The sequence below is a fragment of the Hylaeus volcanicus genome, chromosome 8 (assembly GCF_026283585.1).
Source record: "Hylaeus volcanicus isolate JK05 chromosome 8, UHH_iyHylVolc1.0_haploid, whole genome shotgun sequence".
NCBI classification, from domain to species: domain Eukaryota; kingdom Metazoa; phylum Arthropoda; class Insecta; order Hymenoptera; family Colletidae; genus Hylaeus; species Hylaeus volcanicus.
In genome coordinates, this window is record NC_071983.1 from 11,539,386 (window position 1) to 11,562,703 (window position 23,318).

The window sequence follows — 23,318 nt, forward strand, 5'->3', positions numbered from 1 at the left end:
TTGGAGGTTTCCAAAATAAAGTCCTGTTTAGACATATACTAAATTTTTTAATGCTAGAAGTATTTCTTTATATTAGAGAACATAGTATTAACGCTAATAACAGATATAAACGCGATCAAAAAGTTCTCAGAAAGTAGACATAAGTAACGGAGAGAAGATACTTCGAATAAGGAAACCACTGATACAAAAAGCAGAGTAATTTCTTCAAGTAAATATCTTTACAGTTTCGGACACTACGGTCTTAGAAAATAAGGAAAAACCCGGAAAACGACCGACCAAACGAACATCAGCTCCCCTTCCCCCTCTTAAACGCCATCTATGAATCAATATCCCCGAATTCAAATATCTTTAAATTTATGTTATATCCAAGATAGGCTGTGGGTGTAAATTTTTTACATGGGCAACCATCAGAAGCAAACTTAAGACATAATTTCATTTAATCTATGAAACTCATCACATAGAACAAAAAAACATAAGAAACTCTGAATACATTCCTACATTCCGTAAATAGTTTCAAAAATAATTTAACATTCTATATATAATGTAATTGTAACGAATAATTTCGTTCATTGGAGCACGCAGCACGTGCATATTTCGATGCAAATATTTCTGTCGTTGTAATAATATTTTTCCCGCATCGCTACGCGAATTCTCGTGCATTTTCGCGATTATATCCCGGGCTCCCCGAGACCTCGCCGCGGGGTTATGCTAATTACCTTACGAGTCCGGTTTCTTTTACATAATTGCCACGTCGACGAGAATTTTAGGCCCTCCGCGAGCGGTCAGAAGGGTTGGCTTCTTACGCTTGATGTTCTCATACGTATTGTCGGACCGTGCCCCGTGGCAGCGAGTATGAATATAGACACGTTGCGCTGCGCATATGCTGGTACGTTATGCGTACTTATTCATAACGTGTGCCGACTCGAACCCTGCATCGACTTTATTATCGCGAAGCAAGAACACCGAGGGGATACTAAGCGTAATGGCTGCGAGGTAGTACCTTATGCCAACCTAGAAGAACCCTTTCCTAGCCCGAGATGTTCGCCTCTTCTTCGAACCTACACCCTATTCACGGTTAACGATCCAAATGATGATGATTTGCTATTTTCCAAGGTTTTTTCTTCTTTTTTTTTTTCGTCGATGGTAGAGGAAGCCTGGCAATTGTGCATCGTAAATTGCGTTACACTGCGAATACACACGTTGGACGCAGCGCGCGCGATATAGCTTATTTAAAATTTCAGCACGCTTTGATCCGACCGTTTTGCCGCGTGGCTGATTAATGACGGTTTGTACAGCGGACTGCTATCGACGAGTAAAAATTTGTCGATGGTAATAAATGGAAAATGGAGATCGCGACGTCGATTGATTTTCGTTGGGGTGCGATGAAAGCCAACGGTAACGAGCACCGACGCGAGGCGATCCCTCGTTTATGATCGATAATATTATTCTATCCTGTATTTCTATCCATTATTTGCACTCGAGCAGCTTGAAATCACGCGGGAACGCGTGTCAAGTCTTTATCACTGGATCATAATATGCCAACAGTTTCATCGAAGAACGATTCTATACGATTGTACTTGCACAAACTAGAAATGGGCGAAATTTTGTTGGAATAATAAGTGACGATTGAAATCAACGTATTGTAATTTACTCGTGACATTTCTACGCTCGAAGAGGTACTTTTATATCTTCTTTGTGGAATATTGACTTTAGAATTAATGAAAGAAAAATTAAGATGCTAAAAAGGAGAAAGCTTATGTACTCCCTTTTTTTAAAATTGTATCATTAATCATATTTCTTCAAGGAAATGAGATAGAAAGTCCTATAATCCTCTAGTATGGGAAATCTATAATATAAATTCTAATTTTGATTCTTTGATTACCGAATGAAAAGTTGCTTTTATGGAACTTTTACCTATATAAGAACTTTTTTTTTCGTTCAAAAATATTCGTATCGTTTGTAACCTTTCGTGATTAGTTTCATTAGATAACAATGCACTCACGTTGTACACGACGACAGACTTTCGATCTTTTACAAAATATGATCGATGATACAATATATAAAAGAAAAGGTGGATATGGAGAAGCTATCTTCTTTTAGTATCGTAAGTCATTGTTGTGATTTTTTTTTTTTTTTAATTATACAGGTTACGTATTAGTATTTTCATCGATATTCATACTTTTATCGCAATATCTAATTTTATTATTCATTGAATTTAAGTAGCAATGACTAAATTTGTCTTCATAATAAGTCCTTGGACGTGACTTTTCCCATTTTCACTTTTGTGGATTCACCTTTTCCCGTTATAGTATATTCCCAGCATTCATTTGACTGATTTACTTGCCAAAAGGATTACACTATCCCTTCGATGAACGCATCAAGCTTCGATTTGCCAGCTTATCGATAACACTCGTCGTAGGCAGCGGAGTTATATCATTCATTCGCGCATAATCACGCAGAATTTATGTGTGACAATTTTCGAACACGATAAGTGAAAAGCGTTATTACCTTCGTAAATTGCGCGGCGATCATCGCCGGGAGAGGACAAGACAATTGATGGACTAAATCTGTTTGGAATAAATAATTTGACGTGCGCGCGGCTACGGGCGCAGACGATGCAAAATTGCCGCGCTCTGTTTTAATTATGCCCCATTAATCAACTCTCACGCGCGGCACTGTGCATCTTCATCGGAAATTAGCTTCGCAGTGGATTATTTAACCGCCTCCAGATGCAAACTTTCTCCCCCGTTAACGGGACACGTTTCGAACGACGTCTATTGTTAGAAACTCGTGGACTGGCGCTGTGTTTTACCGCATTAAGTACTGTATCTGATAGTCGAATTTCTCAGCTGTCTTGGAAACGAATGCGACGAGTTTATTAAGCGAACTATACCGCTAGATTCCCAGATACATGATTTTGCTATATTCACTTTGAGTTATAGCGCTTAACTGTGATATTTCTCGTTTAAGGTAGATGTTTCGTTCGAGTTGTCAACCATTCGAGTTGTTTTCTATACCCGAACATTTTAAAATTATATGTTTCATACGTAACATTTCTATATTAGAATATTTACGGAGCGGTGGTTAGTTTCTGCGGTTCGAAATAAATTATTTCAAGTAATTATTTCTTCGTTTCTGTTCACTAAAATTTTGCCCAAGTTTGGTTTACGCGAACAACGTTTCGCGGTGAAAATGAGGAACATTGAGAGACACTGGCAAGCGTTGGTATTTAATAGGTAGGGCGTCATGGGGGCTGTTATGCAGGCAGGCTCCCCTAGTTTCCGGTGTCGATGATGCACTCTAGCTCCTCGCTGTGGTTCCTTTATAGCCTACACGCATGTATTTGAATCGCACGCGCGCGCGCGCCAGGCCTTTCGTCTCCGTTTTCTCTTTCCTATAACCGAAAGGCATCGCCCTTTCCTGCCGTCATAGGGAAACGTGACGGAGATAAGCGACGACGATATTTGACAATAGTGGTATTACGAATGTACCCACATATCGTCCTTTGTATTTGCCTCTTCGAGTTCCCAAGAAATTCCTCCCGGATGTAGGCGAGATCTGACGCCAAGACGCCGACACCGTTCGTCTTTGCAGAATCAAACAAATGTTAAAAACACACGGACCGAATTCCGAGAATAATTGTAGAGTGGAAATGTCAAGGGCGGGGGCATTGTTAGATTTTTATGGAGCTCGAGACAAAATGGAATTTTGGGGATATCGTTTAAGAAAAACAAAAATAAATCAAAAACAGGTACGAGAGAAGAAGTATGCTGTACTCGATTTAATTAAATTTTTCCTTAATCAATTTGCCTTGTTTACATCGTTTTATATTTTTTTGCCGTAACATTTCTAGTTTTTTTAATTTTCAACATTCAATATCTTTAAAAAAAAGCCAAAAGGATACCTGTATATTAACACCCTATATGGATAGAAAGTCATTCCACAACCGAGATACAGGTATCTTCAACGCATCTGTATGAAAAAAAAATCGTAAAACATTTACAGTTAAAACCAAGCACATCAAATTTACTAATAAAGAACTCCCTTTACATCGTAGATATTAATCGGAACTTGTTAAATCTCGATAGAAGTATGTTTTCGATAGTAAAGCACTTCCACTCTACAATTGTTTACGTAAGTAATTTTCTACGAAGATCGCGTCACGTTTGAAATATCTCTTCTCGTTTTTACGTGGATCGTCGATCGAACGAAACGAATCCCGGCAGAAAGAGCGCAGAAAAATTGGTGAACTCGATTCGAGTGCGGGAGGACGAGAATTGTGGCAAACGGGGGAACCTGGGAAGCCTAGCCCGAGGTTGCAACGAGATGGGCCTCCTCGCGGAGGACAGTAGCGCGATCTTGAAGAGATAGGGTTCGCGAAGATGAAACCGGATAACCCACCTTACAAAGATCTTCTCACCGAGAAAGCAAACGAATTTCAGGCGAAGGGTGCACCCATTGTACTGCAGGGCATATCCTGGTTGAGATACATTACCTGACATACCTTCATCCCGCGATAAGGTTAAAGTGCAAGAGCAGAATAGTGGAATAGTCCTCGACTGAAAATTGTCCTCGGTTTGGTTGTTTATTTATGTCGATGTCAATTTCCAGTTGTTTTGTTTGTTTTCTTAAGGTAGAATTATGTATCGAAGGCATTGTGATATAAGAAGCGGATATGATTGTGCATATTCATATTTTTACAGATTCGGATAATGAAAAAAGTATATTATCTTTTAAACAGTGTAACATGTACTTTATTGTCAATATTTTATATATATTTATATTCATGCACATTCTCACATATTTTACTAAATTTTCACTTGCCGCGAATGCATAAATATTCCCTATCTAACAATAATTAATTTTAATATTTCAGTTGTGCGTGGTAACTTCTTCAGGAATTTAAATGAATTTGAGATATCTTCTTCAGGAAATTTATTTGGAAACAAACACGCTCATATTCACCCGTAATATTTGTCAATCTTGCGACGATATTACTATAGCATATTATTGAAAATTGGAGATTCTATTTACAGATATTAATATGAAATATACTTTATTGTGTAGAAATTATATCCATTATTTAAAAACGTTATTTCAGTGTATGTGAACGAGTTTTATTGGATTTTAATTTTGATCAGTATCGTACTAAAACTATATGACATAGTTAAAATTTAATAGCTAGGCTAATTATTCGAAGTGTTTTTACTAAACAATTTACAAATATATGCTGCAACAGTCGTTACTATCAGGACCTGTTTAGATGGAAATGTTAGATGGCGTACAGTTACATTGTAAAACTCAAGAACCAAACTTGAAATGTATGAAATCGTCTAAACAACATTTCGATGGAAGAGGCTTTTTTGGCTGAGCTTGCACGAGTAACGCGAATATTCATGGACAACTTGTAAATTCAGCTTCCAATTGAAGCCCACAGTCAGCTAAGTTATAGCGCTGTCTACAGTGTTTTGATATTTATGTTCAAATCGTAGCCTGTTGCTTGAAGACACTTCAAAGCTTATCCAGTCTCTGTTCGATCATAGCGAAAGTCGAGAGGCTCTTTTGCAGCGCTCCAACACGCATGATTTTCCTTTTACGTAGCTGTTTGCCGTGTCATTTCATTACCATTTCGTTTGATCTCGAGCAGTCTGCCGCTTAACCCATTTGCATCAAGAAGCGGAATGTGTAGAGTTCCCATATTACCAAATGAGGAATAACCCGCAAACCAGATCGTATAATCCCAGGAGTTGATCTGTTTGAACCTCCGACGAAGGACCGCGGGTCATTTATGACCCTGGTCGACCAAGATGGTCCCTTTCTTCCTCGACAGTCTTTGGTTTAAAGCTATGAAACTGTGTTTCTGCGATTTCTGAATTTTCATCTGTTCAGACCTGAAATATTGATACTATTTTGTTTCTGGTTTGGTTTATATGTATATTATTCTTCTATTTTATACTATTTAATAGTCTTTTTTTAAATTATTTACATCTGTCAGTAAAATTGTTTGCATATTTTAATTTAATAATTTCTCACCATTGTAGAAGATCATGATGCACTGATTTTAGTTAACAATTTTGTTTAAAAGTTTAGCGATTGTGAATTATTGTATAGACTTTCAGTACCTGTCTGTAAGAATGCTTCTAGAGTAATCTACTTCTATTAATCTAAACAAATGTACTCCAAACAATTTGCTTTACGATGCAAAATAACTTAACAACGATTCAAAAACGACGCTACAATTTCCTATGCAGCGTCTCAATTTCAAAAGGTCATCGAAGTTCTCACTTTCGACGCTCGTTCGATTATTATTCAAACGTTAACTCTGCGGGTCGAACGTCGATCGACGCGAGAATTGCGCCTGCGGTTTCTAGAGATCGTGGTATCCTTCGATAATTTATGAACCGTTGTTTACATCCGGGATCTCACGACGCCCCGATTAATAAAATTTACGGGAAATCTTGTCCGTTTATCGTTCATGCGGACAATTTCTAATTTTGAGAGAGGAAAACACGTTCGCTCGCGTTGCTTTCGGATCGGATGCCGCGCGCCATCGTTGCGCACGTAATCTCGGGACATAGTCGAAGTTGAGGTTACGCTTGCATAATAGCACGTCGGTGGTTCGTTACGAACGAAATGGCCAGAGCCGTGTCATCCTCTCCACGGTTCATGTCACTTCGGTACGTGATGAGAATTCCAACTCGTCGACGCTCGATGAACTGTGTCCAGCGTATCGAGGGTTCCGGTCGTTCCAAAACTTGCCTCTCTTTTCGTGTTCGCTACTAAATCATCTTTCCTTTGTCCTCGTGAACCATCACGAATGTTAAGTTTGTAAACGATAGAATAGCCTGTATGTTTACGATGTATGAATAATTTAAATGTAAAAGGGAAAACGTCTTGTGATGTAGTTTTATAAACAAGTCACTCATCGAGTGAAATTAACGGACGTCGAAGTAACATTAAAGAAAGCATGAACGAAAGAAAGATTAGAAAAATGTCGACATATAGTGGTCGATTAAAATTATCTTGTTTATTATAATGATCCAATATTGAGGTTTGAAATCAGTTTACGAATTTTATTGAATTTATTTTGATCGTTGAATTGTGTATTCTTTTTCTACGAGGGATTGTTGAGTCGAGAGTATTTAAGGTAACATTTTCAAATAAATCACAGGGATCATATTTTATGAGACACCGTTAGAGGCACAAAATTTCATATACGTATCGCGTTTTTATTTTCTCAAAAGTTCTAGAAACTCTGGATACAGTTACATCATTTTGTATTCTAAACAGGTGAAGAAAATTGCAAGATTGTTATTTACCGAATACGATACACTACATATTTATCTGATTTTTGCACTTACTATTAGTCTGCGAATATTCATACATTCAAATTCATTCTGTATATACACAGATGAAAAGTAGAAACTAAAATTATAGTAGGTTTTCACTTCTAAATATTGCAACGTATTATTTGTCATGTTTTATTTATTTTTGCATTTGTTCACATTCTCATATACTTTTGTATATTTACTCTTGTTATAGATACATAAATATTCACAGTTTTACTTATTATAATGGATAAAGAGGCGGTTGCAAGATATCATACCTGATAAATTTGAAATTGGTTTTCTTTTCAATAATCGCCGAGAGATGAATGCACCTGGTTTGCCAGAGAACCTGTGTGCTCGATCTTAGTGTAACTGTACTTTCATTCTAAAGATCCTCGAAGATACTTTTAACGCTCCACCGATTCTCAATTGCGAATATTATTTTTGTCCCGGAACCTACAAGTTACGAGGGTTTATCAAGCAACCGCGACCCCGTGTTAACTGGTGATCTGTAAATGAGTATACCATTTAGTCCTGTTATTTGCTTCGTATCAATTACTCGAACTAAAAAAGAAAGCAGGAAGGAATAATTTCACGTTTGAGCGGTTAACAAACGGCGCGCAGGGTTGTAATTGAAGTTCAGAACGACTTTTTAAGAATTTAATGCAATATTCGTACGGGCCTCGGATCATAAATTACTCTTTTTTTATTGTGTAATACATGTATAAATTACCGTTCCCCATAATGAAATATTACACATTTACAGACCACTGTTATTAAGATTTACAAATGTATTCGAAAGAACCTTTGTTTTGAAAGTATAGGATTTATTTGTGTATTTTATACGGTACAGGACACGAATAACTTTTATTTATATTTGGAAAAATGTTATGTTAAAGAAGGTAAATTAGTTTCTGGAGATATGTATTCTAATCTAAGGAATTTACCTTTGAGGTTTATTAAGATAGTTTATTAAGGTAGAATAATTTGAAATAAAAGTCGAAAACGGTCGAGTATGAAGTTGCCATGCAAATTTTACTTTCGAGCGTTAATATTCTTTTGATCTCTTCCGTCACACCAGATCTAATCAAATTATAAGTGAACAAATAGTTGGACGTTTCATTTACGATACAAGCTTGTGACAACGTTGCTTCGAAATATCATAAAAAACTTTTTTCAACCGACTTCGAAAAATTATTTTCGTCTGGACAGAAAATTACTCGGTTTATAATTTTCGCGACTCGTCAGAGATTAAATTGTAGCCATCAAAGCTGCATTGTTTGTATACCTTTTGGCCGTGATTTCGTACAAAGTTAATTCTTCTTCGTAGCTTTTAGAGCAACGTGAAAATTGAATCGCCAAGCATTCTCGTCGCAACCTAGTTCTCGTCGATATTAATTCAACGAGCTACGATTTTGCGCGATTAGTAACTGTAAAACATGCGCCACAGCGCGCGGCGTGGTCAAACAAAAACGACATAGCTGGGCAGTAATAATTTTTTTAACATCGATTCCTTTTCCTCTTCCAAGTATCGTAATGACCTCCTTTCCTGGTGATTTGAATGCCGGCACGTACGATACTCTCCGTCGCGCCGTGTCGGGAGTAAAGCATAGAAAACAATTGCCACGCGTAATTTCTTACTTCAAAGGCATATTGTTTCTTGCCTTAACATCTTGGACGTTCGAGTAATTCTACGTTTCATATTTACAATTTTAAAAAGAAAAAGAAAAGAGAAGAGAAAGAGAATAATGGGTGGCATTGTCTTTAATGTATCGCGATAAGGAGTAGTTGAGAATTTAATGTAAATTTAAACATGATAAATAGACAGGGGATGTTTATGTAAATTTCTATTCTTATATACACAAATGAAGAACATAGATATAGAAGAACGTAAATTGAAGCTTGTTTTGCCTTCTAAATGTGTAACGTATATTTCATTTTATATATTTTATTTATTTATGTACTTGCAAGTTTGCACACATCTTTGTACGTTTTTTTATTTTTACGCTTGTCATAAACGCACGAATATCCGCAGAACAGTGTTAAATAATATTTAATACGCAAAGAGGAACTGAACGTATGTGTTTAAAATCAGTATTCTTGTTTCCGTATGTGTGTTAGAAAGAGTACCAAATATTATTCCTGATATGTCATCAGAACTTACAATTAATTCCTGAATCTCTACACAGTCTGGTTAATTAATGAGAAGAAAACAGACCTATTTTATGACAATATTCCAAAAAAAAAGTGAAAACAACAATTTTCTTGCAATCGATATCACTTATCCACAAATGCTATCCTCGACATTCATCGTGAGAAATATTTGAATAGACAGTGAGTTAAAAAAATGTCCAATTTAGTGTCCGAAATGCTATCAGGACAAGTCAATGTCATCGACACAGTTAGTACATCGTTAGTCCTCATCCCTTCTGTGTAATATAACGCAAGGTGGTGGTGTTTGGAAAAGGGCCTCGACCGTGGGCAGATGTTCCATTCACCCTGCCGCCCGCTACGTAGGCCCCTCGCAAGGCTATACAAAGTTACTGGTACTCTATGGCATCGTCACATGCGAAGGATTCGTCGATAGTATCGAAGAGAGCAGCTGCGTTTTTCCGTCGATCGTCTTTCAAGATTTTCTCCTTCTTTACGAGCCACTTGGATTTTTGTCCAATAGTCTTCGAGTGGAGGGAGAAACTCATTCCTATTTATTTGTAGAGACACTTTTAATCGAGGCCATGAGAATTACCGGAAACCAATCTAGCAGTTTTCTGTTTAAATAACTTTGTTTAACACTTTCGCTGCGGACGAAAATAAGTAGCCGTTCGCTGGGAGCTGCAATTATGATATTTTTATTAATGAAAAATTTCTTACAAATGTTCTAATACGATTATTTTGAAAAACATATATATTTGTGGTAACTTATTTTATATATATAATATGATTGCCGAACAAAGAAATAGGAAACTTAAAAATACTAAAAACAACCATATATTTTCAGTTGGACGCACATGTGCGTCATCCGCAGCGAAAGTGTTAAATAATGACTTAATTGTCGAACAGCTGGACGCTGTGCATTCATCAGTTGCAATGTTACCAAAACTTTACACATTGACACATTACCTTTTTCGTTATAAAGTATTCATGGAGGATTGTTGAACATTCATATATAGTGAAAAATTTTTAAGTATATTACAGTTTCATCCATTTTGTTTAATAAGTTGTGTATCAATAATTTATGAGTTAGTCTACTTTCATTTACACGGAATCGATGATTTCATTTCAAACGTTTCAATAAGTAGAGATGTCTATCGTTAGTTTCAATAAACATATAATTCAGCGTCGCAGTTAAGTATGATTCAGCGTTTAGGAGATATAGTAGGATTCTTGCGTAAATTGTGCCCGTTAGTGTCGGTTTTTCTGATAGAGGATCACGCGCAGTCCTATATCGGGAAGCCCTAAAAACGGTTCGGAGGACTAACGAACGGCCATAAATCGCGCAATAGGGGCGGAGGTACGAGCCACTTTGGCGAATATCCGTAATGCCCATTATAATACAATAGGGCCCCTGGTCTGGGTGTCTCTTTCTCTTTTTCTGCTTGGCTCCTCTCAATTCCCAAAAACAATGGCGACGAGCCTCTTCGTTCCACCAACGTTCCAGAAACGTGTGAGTTGTTCGATCGTTTGGGGTTCTCGAGCTGCCGAAACGGGACCCAGGGGACCCCGAACCAGCAACGAGTGGAGTCAAAACAAAAGCCAGATATACGACCTCGTGACTCGATCCTGCATACCTGGAGCCCGTGGACCTTTTCGAGGCTCCGCCACGTCCACGGTTACCCAGGGTCAACTTTCCGGCTTTTTGAGCCCGTGAATTGTGAACAATGAAAATTGGATAATTCTGATTTACGAGCGTCGCCATGTTCGGCCTGCTGCCCGCCGCGTCGATACACTGTTAAGATACGCGGTTACGTGTGTACACGTGAACGTAATAGGATTACCTGGACAGTCAGCATGTCTGGCAGTTGTATTTCTTTCTCTTCAACGGCGGCGCGGCGGCGGTTCGAGGGATTATGGTTTATAATGACCTCCGCGGATCGCCAACTCGACGTAAAGTAGGTGTTTAATACGGTACTTCGGACCTCAATGAGCTAATGATGATTAAAGTAGCTTGCGTCACGATGTATCCAGCATTTGTGTTCTTCCAAATTTTTGTCTGTATTATGTGGCTCTGTAGAATTTCGTAATTTAGACATTTGTTAACCGTATTGCTACGTAATGTGTACATACGTTAACATTAAAACTCGTGTGCCTCTGAACTTTTTCCAACAGTGACTCGTTTATTAATAGTTTATTTTGAGAGCGGTGTAAGTCCATTTAAAAAGAAAAATGAGAAGATAAAACATATTTTCATTTAAATTTCAATTCTTTATCTGTATCTACAAAAATATAAATTTGTATAAACATCTGTAGTCTAATAATTAAAAAAATACACTTGTATGTATAATACATTAAATGTATGTCGATCTTGGCAATTTTAGTGTTAAATCTCCTCGTATCCTTGATTAAAAGCAACGAATTTAGACATCTTGTAAGTCCATGCCATAGTCTATATTTAACACAATCTGTGATCTTCTTTTTGTGTTATTTTAAATGAATTGGATTACGTTGTTACGGTTGTAACGAGCATGTGTTGCAGATATGTTATACTTTCGGTTCATTCAAGGGTAATACGTGCGACAAATCAAGTACACCGTCTTATAGAGTGCTTGTATTGTAAATATTGAGGACAGATATAACAGTGTTGGTAACTGTAAGAACATGCTTGGAGGATCAGGTTTAAGGTTCGCTGCAATCATTCAGCGGCGCGCAATTATAGCGCGCGCGACATGGCAAGGATAATGGCTCTCTTTTCGAAGACTAATCAAGTTCTTATTCGTATTCGATGAAAACCTATCCACACTTGAATTATTTTCTAAGTTTATGTCGTGTTTATATCATTGAGATTATCTGAAATGCTTCCTATAAGTAGCTTTAGATGTCTGATAACTGAAATGATTATTTTTAATAAAACTGAATACATTATAAATAGTAAATGATTGTATGCAATGAATACACCTCGTACAAAGGTGTTTGCATTTCTTTTTGAAAGGATTAAGTAATAAATAACATCACAATGATTGGAAGAATTTATATTATTTAATTAGGTGTTTAAAGTAAGAAGTTTCGTCATCCTTATGAATATAATTTTTAAATAAAATGCACTATGATAGCTTTGGTATTCTTAAGGCGACAATGTGTTGCGTGACGCGTTGAAGAATGATTCTGGAACTGTTAAAAATTTTTGTCGATAGTTTTATTTATCTTAATGAAATAACTGACCGTTAGGAAAGGTATATTTTTTTCCTTTATTGTCATATCGTATTTGAAGTTTTCTAGAAAGATCAGTATATATCTCGATGCATCATCGGGATTTAACCAGCCGCTTTGCACGCCAGCAATGCGTGTATTCAGGATTGAGAATGCGTGTATTCAGGATGCGTGTATACAGAATTCAGGAAAAGGGACGCAAGTCGACACGCGTGTGCAGGAATGCGAGGGACAAGTAAAGTTCATGCGTCACCGTCGTAATTTTATCAGAGAGTCAATGGTATTTTCAGCAACCATTTGTTGAACGATTCGAACGCAAATAAAACACGGTTTATCGAATTTTTCCAACGCAGCTAAACAAAGAATACGAAAGAAAATTGAAATATGAATAAAAAATTAGGTTTTGTGTCTCTCCTAAAGAGAATAATAACAATAATTATAGTGACTCTCAAATTTGTATAATTAAATATATATATTTATTTATCTCTACTAATAAGACAATCTTGAAAATGGGAGTATAAGAAGACCAATCGTATCTTATTAAAAACATGTTACTTCTCTTAATACGAAAGCAGACGTACATTTTCAGCTGAGAACAACAAAAAGTCACGAGCAAAAGATAACACTAATTTATTATATTATAAACGTGATCGTTTAATTTAGGGAGCATCATACTCTCGCTTGGCTTTTTATCTTTCCTTCTCTTCGGTTCGTCTTTTTCGCGTGCAGCTAGTAACTTTGTTCTCCGAGGACGATGAGGTAGGACAAGCGGTCGACAGTGCCGATGCCGTAGGGAGAAAAGAAAAAAAAAAGAAAAAGGTCGTTCGTGGTCTTTGGTCGGAGGCATCGGAGGCAGACGTCCGGACCAGTTAGGTATTGAGTGTCGAAGCAGGTATCGAATACCAGAGAGAAGATACATCTACACGAGTCGCAGCCAGGATTCCTCGTGGATGCGTGATGTCGGAGGAGACTATCTTTTTGAAGGGTCATAGAACTTTTTTCGATACCGTGCACACACTGTGGTCAGAGTTTTTAATCGCGGGAAACGTACGCCTGGCTTACGTTACAGGATTCTTAAGTGATACCCAACACGGCTCCGTCCGGACAGTGTTCATTACTCAAAAGCTTCGATATCCTGGAACGATAATTTCGAACTGTCTACTCCGAACAGAGTGTACCGCTCAAAGTTAATAGATCTCAACCTACACAAAAAGGGTATCGATCAGGAAATTATCGAGGATGCATTTTGAGATCCCTTCGAATAAACTATCATCGCCTTCAAAGTACACAGTAACTCTTCCTCGCAATTGTCCTGAAAGATGATCCTCTGGGTTTAAATAAACTTCAAGAACGATGATATTGGAATTTAACGCCTTTAATACTACAACAACCGAGATCAATGGATATTTATTATACATGGAACTGTATCTTTGTAATTAAGAGGGAGGAGGAATAAAATAATTTATGAATAAAATTAAAACCACTATAAATAACCGAGTGATTTTAAGAAGTTTGAGATACATGGTAGAATTGAGAAAAAACGTAACCTGGGTAATAAAATAGTATGCGACCAGTCAGACTTGGTCATGTGAAACTAATTTATATTCTTCATAAATATTGGAATAATCCAGAAAGAAGTTTTCTACTAACACCAGTTATTTAATTGAAATTACATCGGCCACGCATATAGCATCCAATTATAAGTGACATATAGTTCACAATTACACATGGAAGATAAGCTTCCTTTCAATGAAGTCGTGCTTTCAATTAGCATCGACATTTACAGAGGGTCGCGATTCACGTTCAGGTCTCGTAAGGACTGAATTTTGTGGCTCCACGACGGACATGGGGGATAATATATCGAAGTTATGCTAATTTTACGTCTGCTCGTGGCAAAAAGATCAACAGATCACGTCCATGCACGTTTTTGCAACGTGGAGGTCTAGGCCTACAAACACGCTGCGGAAAACGGTCGAAGACCGGTCGAACTTGCGAATATTATGCGCCAAACCTGGAATTCCGGAATAATGAAACACAACGGCGTGTCTTGAGATAATAGGGGGGAAGAAGTGTTCGTGAAAGGCAGAAGCGGAATGGCGAATTCTTTTATCGCCTATTGTCTCGAGTCTGCCGTTTCGTGTGGAGCTCGAGGTAACATTCATGAAAAATTCACGGGCAAAATGCAAGTTGGGAGATCGTATAACGACAGAAATAAAAGTATCGAGGCGTTCGACTGATTGGTGTTTCTGGTGTTTTTTAATCAGATTGGATTGTTGTACACTTCGTTTCGAATATTCTTCTTAAAGTTCAAAGCACTCTGTTATAGAAGATTCTTTTTATTTTACAAGAGATGTTTGGCAATTGGTGTACGCCAAAGAATTTGAATGTTTGCAGAAATAAAGTTCGTAGGAACCTAATCACAGTGCACTTGTCTATTTTGGCCTTAAAATGCTTCGTTAAATTCTGGTTAGATAAATTCGGGACAAAATGAACAATACTTTGACGAAAGTAATCCTCAAAGAATATTCGTACCCGTCGAGATGTATAACTTTTGTTCAGAATATTTGTTGAAAGGATCACTTTTTTTTAAGGCATGTTAGCATTTCGGCCTGAACTGTACGTTCTTAATTAGACCCTGTTTCGCTATAATTTTATTATAATCACGGAGACATCCAAAGGTTTGCGTTTAAATTTTCATATGAAATTTATCGATCGGAAACGTTCGAATCCCGTCATACTCGACCTTTCGTTCGGCCGATTTATACTTGAGCACGTATTAAAACGCGCTCTTAATTTTATCAGGGCGTGATTTACGCAACAATAATTCAACTTATCGCGGCGAAATGGTAATTGAAACACGCGTGCAAGAATTGGTTAATTATACAAGTGTACGCTCGCGAGAGAAATCGGTCCGAAAGCTGAAAGAGTTAACGAACCGATAAAAAAATATCCCGCGACCGGTTCATAAATCGTAATCACGCTGGCTGCCAGCGGAATTCACGACAATTTAACAAACGGTTCAAGACGAATAGTCGTGCACGGAAAGGGCCGCCGTACTCGCCTCGACCTATCGACTCGACAAAAACGTTCGAGTCAAACCGAAGGATTCGCGAACCGAGTCTCGAGGTTGGAACGCGCGAAACACCGCGGAGTCGACATTAACGTTTAATCTATAGATCATAGTCAATGACATTTAAAAATGAAAGCGAATTCATTTTGCAAATTATTATGAAGCGTCGCGGCATGGCGCCGATTGCGAAGGATAACAGAAAGTTTCGCGCTGACGTGCTTCGGCGAGTGATAAATTTTGCGGACGCGAATCCGTTCACGCTATTTCATTTATCACTTGTCAGAAAAAGGAACCGAGGTACGACATCCTGCGACGTTGGCATGCTTATATCAATTACCAGATATCCCTGCCGTTATTAAATTTAACGACGAAGTCGCTACCTCGAGGGTACGCGTCTCCAATTTATTTTACAAGCGTCACGAATCTGTTTATTGATCTACAGTCAGTACTGTGTCGATCAGCATTAACGCGGAATTGAACAGTCTCGACGTTGCTCGCATGTTCATAAATGTAAATGAAGCTTTCGAATGCTTCCTTTCAGAAACGAATCATGCATTTTTATCGGAATCTCATGTTTGGTGATGGTGAGTTGTATTAATACAAATACATGATACGTGGACATCTACAAGGACAACAAAGAAGAAAGAGCTGTCTTCTTCATACAATTACACAATAATTCTGTTATTATTTAATGGTTTTTATTGTGGGATCTCGATACAATTTTTTCGAGTAACCTGAATACGAGTAATTTTATAATTCTTGAATATAACTATTTCTAACATAGAATTATTGTTTAATCGTTACAAGCAATATTTATATAAATTTCTTACATTTGAACTCTAAGCTTTGTAATTTTCCTTGCTGCAATAAATTAGATGACAACTGAGAGTTCTCTCTAGAGCGCAAAGGGTTAATCCCCACACTTCTTTTTCTATTACTTCTTTCTTCAGACCATTTATACTATTTCGATGCATTTATGTGGCTTGTCCTGTTTATAAGAAATAATCATGCCGCTGCAATCAAGCATTTTTTCTCTGGAACGATGTTGCCTTGAAGATACCGCGAAAAGAAAATCAAACATGACGATTCGAGCTTCGCCGCAAAGGATTGTTAATAACGAGCTGCTCGCAACAGAAAAATTGGCCGCGGTTTCCCGAGGTCGGACCACGCCTATATTTAAGTCGAGGAAATATATCTTCCTCCTTTCCTTTCTTCGACGAGGGTGTCGATGAGAAACAAGGAAGGGATGATGGAGTCGGGCGCAGAAAAGTGGGAAAAAACGTAATCGTTGGCGAACTTTACGACTGCGCTCGTCAAAGTAAACATCACGGTCAGCCGGACTACCGCGCTGCAATCTACGTACAATACGTAACGACGGAAAAGGTAAATTCGTGCCTCTGGTACACTGTGCACGAGTACAGAACGGAATGCTTCGCATTGTGCGCGTGCAGAACACGTGCACTCGTAGTAGTGCCGCGAAGATAGCAGGGATGCGTCGTGAACTCGTACGCTCCTGTTGGCTCTTAAAACTTCCTCGACGAGTAAATACTACACGAGTCTTCGACGCCCGCTTCGGGCCTCGTGCAATCTGCACTTCAGTTTACTTTCGCGAAGTCGAGTTATCGCGGAGATAGAGAGCACTTCCCTAGAAATGCAGGATAACCTCGAAATCTCTTAAAAGGTAGCCACGGGACTGGATGCGGGCAAAATTCCTATCTAAGTAAAAGTTTCGAGTAACGAGCGAACGATAACGGGAATAATCTGTACATTTTTAAGTTCGATTTCCTAGCGTTTTGTTGAACTAGTCATTTATGGGTAGTGTACAGTGTTATTACTTTGCTTCGATTTTGGAAGTCATAGATTTTCAAGCATTAACGTACCGGATTTTCTGTAATTATGAATATGAACAATGAGGGTTTATGTTTATGTACATATTTTTTTGTACTTAGAAATATAATCAAACACGGAAAGTACTCATAGAAATTGTAGCACTTCTTAAAAATACAGTTCATCTAATGTATAGATTATGAAGATGCATAATCGCACTAATAAATTATGTTTCTCACAATGTGAATTAAATCATTAAAACCCGATACAACATCTGGTCACTGCTCATGTAAGAGTTGAATCAATAACATTAATATTGATAAGTTGTTTCCGCTTCTGTGACCAGACTACTGGCATCTCTAATGAGGATGAAGAAAAGTATCTAAGGAAATCCAGAGTAATGTAAAGCAAGAATTAAATGAATGTAAAAAGTGAACGAATTCAAGACTGGTACGTTATGTACTCACTCTTTATGTTTTGCTTATCTTACATTAGCATGCATCACAAATGCATAAAATCTGATTTATTAATTAGTACAGCGTAAGAATTAATCGCATTATATGTATAATATTTTAGTAATGAAATAATCCCCCCAAAAATCAGTAAAAGTTCAGGTACTAAAACAAGTATGTCCATGTTACGTCCATCCCCGCGTTCCGGTTCCATTAGCAAGAGCAAACCTCTGATTCGTGAAAGTGTTGTCTCCGTAATACGATGAAACTGTCGCTCGCAGGAAATTACCCAGCGATCGTCGCGTCGCGTCACGTCGGTTCTCCAGTTTCATAAGAAGTAGGCGCTCGTTTGCGCCATATTTGGCCGAAGCGACACCACGTTTTCCACAACCCGTTCGGGATTGTTGCGTGGATGATAAGCAAGCACGACGTTCCATGCTAAAACGCGAGAAAAACGTAGCCAGGCCTATCTACAAAACTTCCAAACGAGTTTTTCCTGCCCGACTTACGCGTAACTATCTAGCCATCTGCAATTTCGAAACTCGACGCTTCGAGGATCGCGTTATTGCGAATTACGAGCGCGCCCGTTACGTAGGATCATTTTTACGCCGTCTCTGTTTAACGTAGAATCGGCGTCGCCGTCGCGTCGCGTCGCTCTTAAGAAAGTCCGTCTGAATAAGTAACAGGGAAAATGCATAAATGTGCGCGCGTCTGTGCGCGCGCAATGGTGACCGTTCGATAGCATACTTCAGGTGGCACATTTACGCTGGTATTTATGTTCGTCTGTGCGCTATAACATTTATCATGCGGCAGTGACTGCAGAGCTCCTCATTCACAACTTTCATTCAGCCAGAGGAATCGTTCGTTCCCGGGACTCCTTATTGTGCATTGTTAGGTGAAATACTATGTCTGTTCTATGCTGTCCGCACTCGGTACCCTAGGTAGTTTATTCGCTATTCTTGAAGGCCAAGTGCGTTCAAATTCGACGTCTGTTTACGTTAGTGATAAATGTTAAATGATCGAATCGTTTACGTCTTGGCGAGCAGCCGCCCATTGAAGTTGAAAGTCATCACTGAGCTTACTCGATAGTCGGTCTACGAATCCAATGCTTTCTTCTTTCCTACTTGTTCTATATCTTCTTTTACTTTTCCTTTTATTATTTCGATCACTGAGCGTGATCTTAATATATTACGACCTTGTACCTTGCTTATCGAAGGTTCGACGAATTTTGCTATTACAATTGGCTCGGTAAGCAGCTTCAGTTTTGATTTCCTGTCGTAGAAATTTCATCGTCTTTAAAATTCCGTATCGAATTCATTTCAACTGTCTCAATGACTACAAAAAATGTTCTATTATCAAGAAATTCTACAATCAGTATGGTCATTAGCGAGAAACGATTATTCCTCATTGTCTAAGTCTTGTTTGTTGAAATAACGAAGGTTATCGTTCGAGGATTAATCAATTACTTGGGCTCGCATGGCCAAGATTCTCAGACAGTGTAACAAGAGGTAACTTTTAAAGCTTCCAAGAGTTAATGAAATATCGAAGCGGCCTTCTGCGAGATACCGTATCACCGCGCCGTGTGCTGCGAACAAGTTTCCGACTTGAGGCTACGTGCACGTGGAAACCTGTTGCTTCGATTCGCTCCCATAGCTCGACTGGAGTCCCGATTCGGGACAAAAACGTGCGATGCTCGCCGAGCGTTCGGTTAATTTAAGAAAACAGCATGCTCGATAAAGTAGAAACGAACGAGATGTTCACGGAATGCTCGGCCAGCATGAAGAAGCCCTGTGAATATTTCGTAGGTATTCTAGTGCCATAAGTAAACGTCAAATGTTATCATTCTGGTATCGTTACTTGGATTCAAATGGAATTATTTTAACAGGAAAATATACATACATTTACACCATTGATGTATTTAACACTGAAGCTACTGAGCTGGTCAATTATGTACGCATACTTACATTACTTGGACATTACTACTGAACCTAAGTTGACACTTTTACAAAGAAATGTCAATATAAATATAATTAGAAATATAAATATTGCCTCGTTGATGATGAGACTCTTTCGTAAACGAATATATGTATACATATTATAAGCATCGCTTTCAGATCATTTTTCAACAAACAAGATCTTCATTTTTCCAAAAGTTGAATTTTTACACCTTGCATAATGTATGGTTCAATTATTAAAATAGGGACGTGTGTTAATAAATCCCTCTTATTTCGTTTAAAAAATAAATACGCACGTACCCTCGTTAGTTTTAGTGTTAACTACTACCAGCAGTCCAAAAATATGAGTAAATTACTTTCTCTCTCAGAAAATATAAATATTTTACACAAACGAATAAACAAAGTATCTTAAATTAAAATGAAATTGAACACAAGAACGATAAATATGACGAACTTGATATACAGTCCACATCATCGTGTTTAGACATCTATTACAAACATTCGGATACGTAATCAGTGCACAGTACATTCGAATAGTCAAGTTCTCGAATTAAATTCCGTGAATATTTGAATCGTGTTTTTGAATTCGAAGAAATTCGATGAAAAGTCCAAGGCCTACCTGTGTGGCGGAACACGCGTGAACGTCCATGAGAATTATGTATTTCGTTGCCCCGGGAGAATTTCGTGAAAGGTCCTTGTGGAGTTCTTCCTGTCCCCCATCGAAATTCTATGGTGGTCGGGGATTATCCACCCGCTGCGAGAACGACGACACGAGGGGTTTGTTGGTCGGGCATCGGCCCAGTAGGCGGTATTTTTACCGTGGTGTAGGGATGGGATCAAGTTCGATATATGCTCACAAATTGGAGTCAATTTCAGTACCCATGGTTCCCATCATAGGTTTGAATATTACTTATAAAAAATAATGTTTCGGTTGCAAGTAGGAGTGGCAACTTTTTTTTAAAAGTGGTTATCGTAGTTTCATTTGGACTTTTTTTGAGTTGATTATGTGATTATGTTCATTCGAATAAAATTGCACGTCCATATTTAAATTACAAGTTTCTTCAACTGATCTCCTTCACGTATATGTATGTTTATTGATAAACATACTCGCAATGTACATAAGTAATTTTCGAAATTCTGGTGGTTTAGTTAAAATGTTATATTTATTCTAATTATATACAACATATTCTAGAAATTGTTTCATTTTATCTATTGCTTTTCGCACAGATCAAAAAGGTATACCCACTCTCTGTACCCACTAATCCTCAGTTTTTAAATAGAGTCTTGTATACTCTTTTCTTATGATTCATCAGTGGTAACCTGGTAATTCTACTTGCATTTTATTCAGTCTCAAGTCCTTTGCAAATCTCAGAATCTCTATCCGAAGGGTTTGAAAATTTACCTTCAAGATCTTCAACGTTTGAAAGAATCCCTTTGCAATATTGAAATTGTGCACGATATTCATTTATATACATATACTTTTAATCAGCGAAACCCAAGTCAAATTTTGCTAAGATACCTATAAAAGTGTTAACAATTTTTTGTTAGACCTCTGAAACATAAATATCATTTATTAGTTGACGTATCAACAATATGGATCAACAATATCCCTCTTCAGAAAATTGATGAACACATGTTTCTTTTCTTTTTGTTTATTCGCCACGAGGTTGCTCGATCTCTTTTACGTGTTTACCAATTTTTCGAAGAGGACCTAATCCATGATGTACAAACAGTGACTAATAAATAATAAATTTATGTTCTGGGCGAGTTCAACCTTTACATAAAACGTTAGTCCTCTTCAATTTATACCTACACCTAGAAGTTTCGAGTTCACTTGATTAGGATTTTAGTCTTCTTGGCAATACTACTGGTGTCTCCCGAAATACTCATAGAATAGTTGTTAAACTATTATTGAAGTTGATCTTATCAGGACTCGCAGTAGCTTGCAAGGGTGCTCGAACCCATCGCTGTCACGGTGATTCGCGCGTTTCTGCAGCTCGTCTCCACCTCCGCGATTCCCTCGAAACACGCACACGCGCGTCGCTGGCAGATCACACGCACGCACGCATGCGCACGCACGGCGGTCGTGGCAGGACCTGAATTCACGTAATTGTGATTAATGGGGCTGCTAATGCGAGTCGGCCGCCTCCAAACGCGTCGGCGGGTGACGTCGAACGGTTTCGAATCAGCGTCGACGTGATTCCGAAATAATATCGCTCGAAAACGATAAAGAGCCGAGCAGCGTTTTGAGCAACGAAAAAAAAATGATTAAACGTGTTATTACTGGACTGTAAATTATTTGCACCTCCGATAGCGTACACGCGATTCGTTCCACACCTGGTGGAACTTAAATTGTACGTACCAGTATGGATTATGCTTGTTGAGAATCTTTGACACATGCTTATTCTAGTCAATCTAGTTAAGTGTCGTAAATATAGAAATTGTTAGATATTGTTTACTCCCTTTATGGATTCTCTTCGTTATGGAGCTTTATGTCGTAAATATTCTAGAATGTGTGCATAGGGATAATTTTTATGGTATTCTAGTAAACATATGCATAGATGACTAAAGCGTCGATGTTTATAATATTTAAACATCGAGGAGCTATGTAACATATAGTTATTGGAAATATTTTATATTGTTTGCTCTCTTAATAAAGTAATGCATACTTGATCTTATAAAATATTATACAGCAAGGACTAATGGTTGTACGGCTAGGTGTACATAATATTAATAACGTTTAGTTGTTGCAATAAAAGTTGCAACTTCAAGTTATCAAGCTGACGAATTATTTATAACATTATCATTTTTCTGTATCTTCGTCGTTCTGTAGTACTTGGTTCTGCAAGAATGTACACGTGTATAAATGTGTGCTCAAAAGAGCGATGCAGGTAAAAATTCTGTTGGGGGATCGCGATTACTTTTCGTTGTATCGTATCGCGAAAACGTGGCCGACGTCCTTACCTCTTCTCGATCGCGCTGTCGAGATCGCAGAGACTCAGACGAAAGGATCGTCTCCCACACACCTGGTGAAATTTACGTGTCTACCAACGGCAGCGCAACCGATTGATGCGTTCGATAACCGCGAACGACGATTTGTTTTCTTGCCAGTGACGCGTCGAAAGCCACGTGGTAGGCGTTCGAACTGTCGACGTCGCGGTGTGTTTCAAAGCGCGCCTTTATCGCGTAAAGTCATGAATGAAGTTTATTATTCGCGGAGAAAATGTAAATAGCGTAACTTGATAATGTTAATGCGAGAAAGGTGAGGGAGATCAATAATTACCTCGGTTCCGCACAATCATCGATGCTGGATTAAGGATTA

The 23,318-nt window shown here is 38.1% G+C and overlaps 1 protein-coding gene across 1 annotated transcript in view; it reads left to right on the plus strand.

The window, feature by feature from the left end:
- The window catches only part of LOC128881094 (neurogenic locus Notch protein), a 367,639-nt gene that overhangs the window by 22,200 nt on the left and 322,121 nt on the right, over window positions 1-23,318 (plus strand). The gene's annotated exons all lie outside the window — the stretch shown is intronic.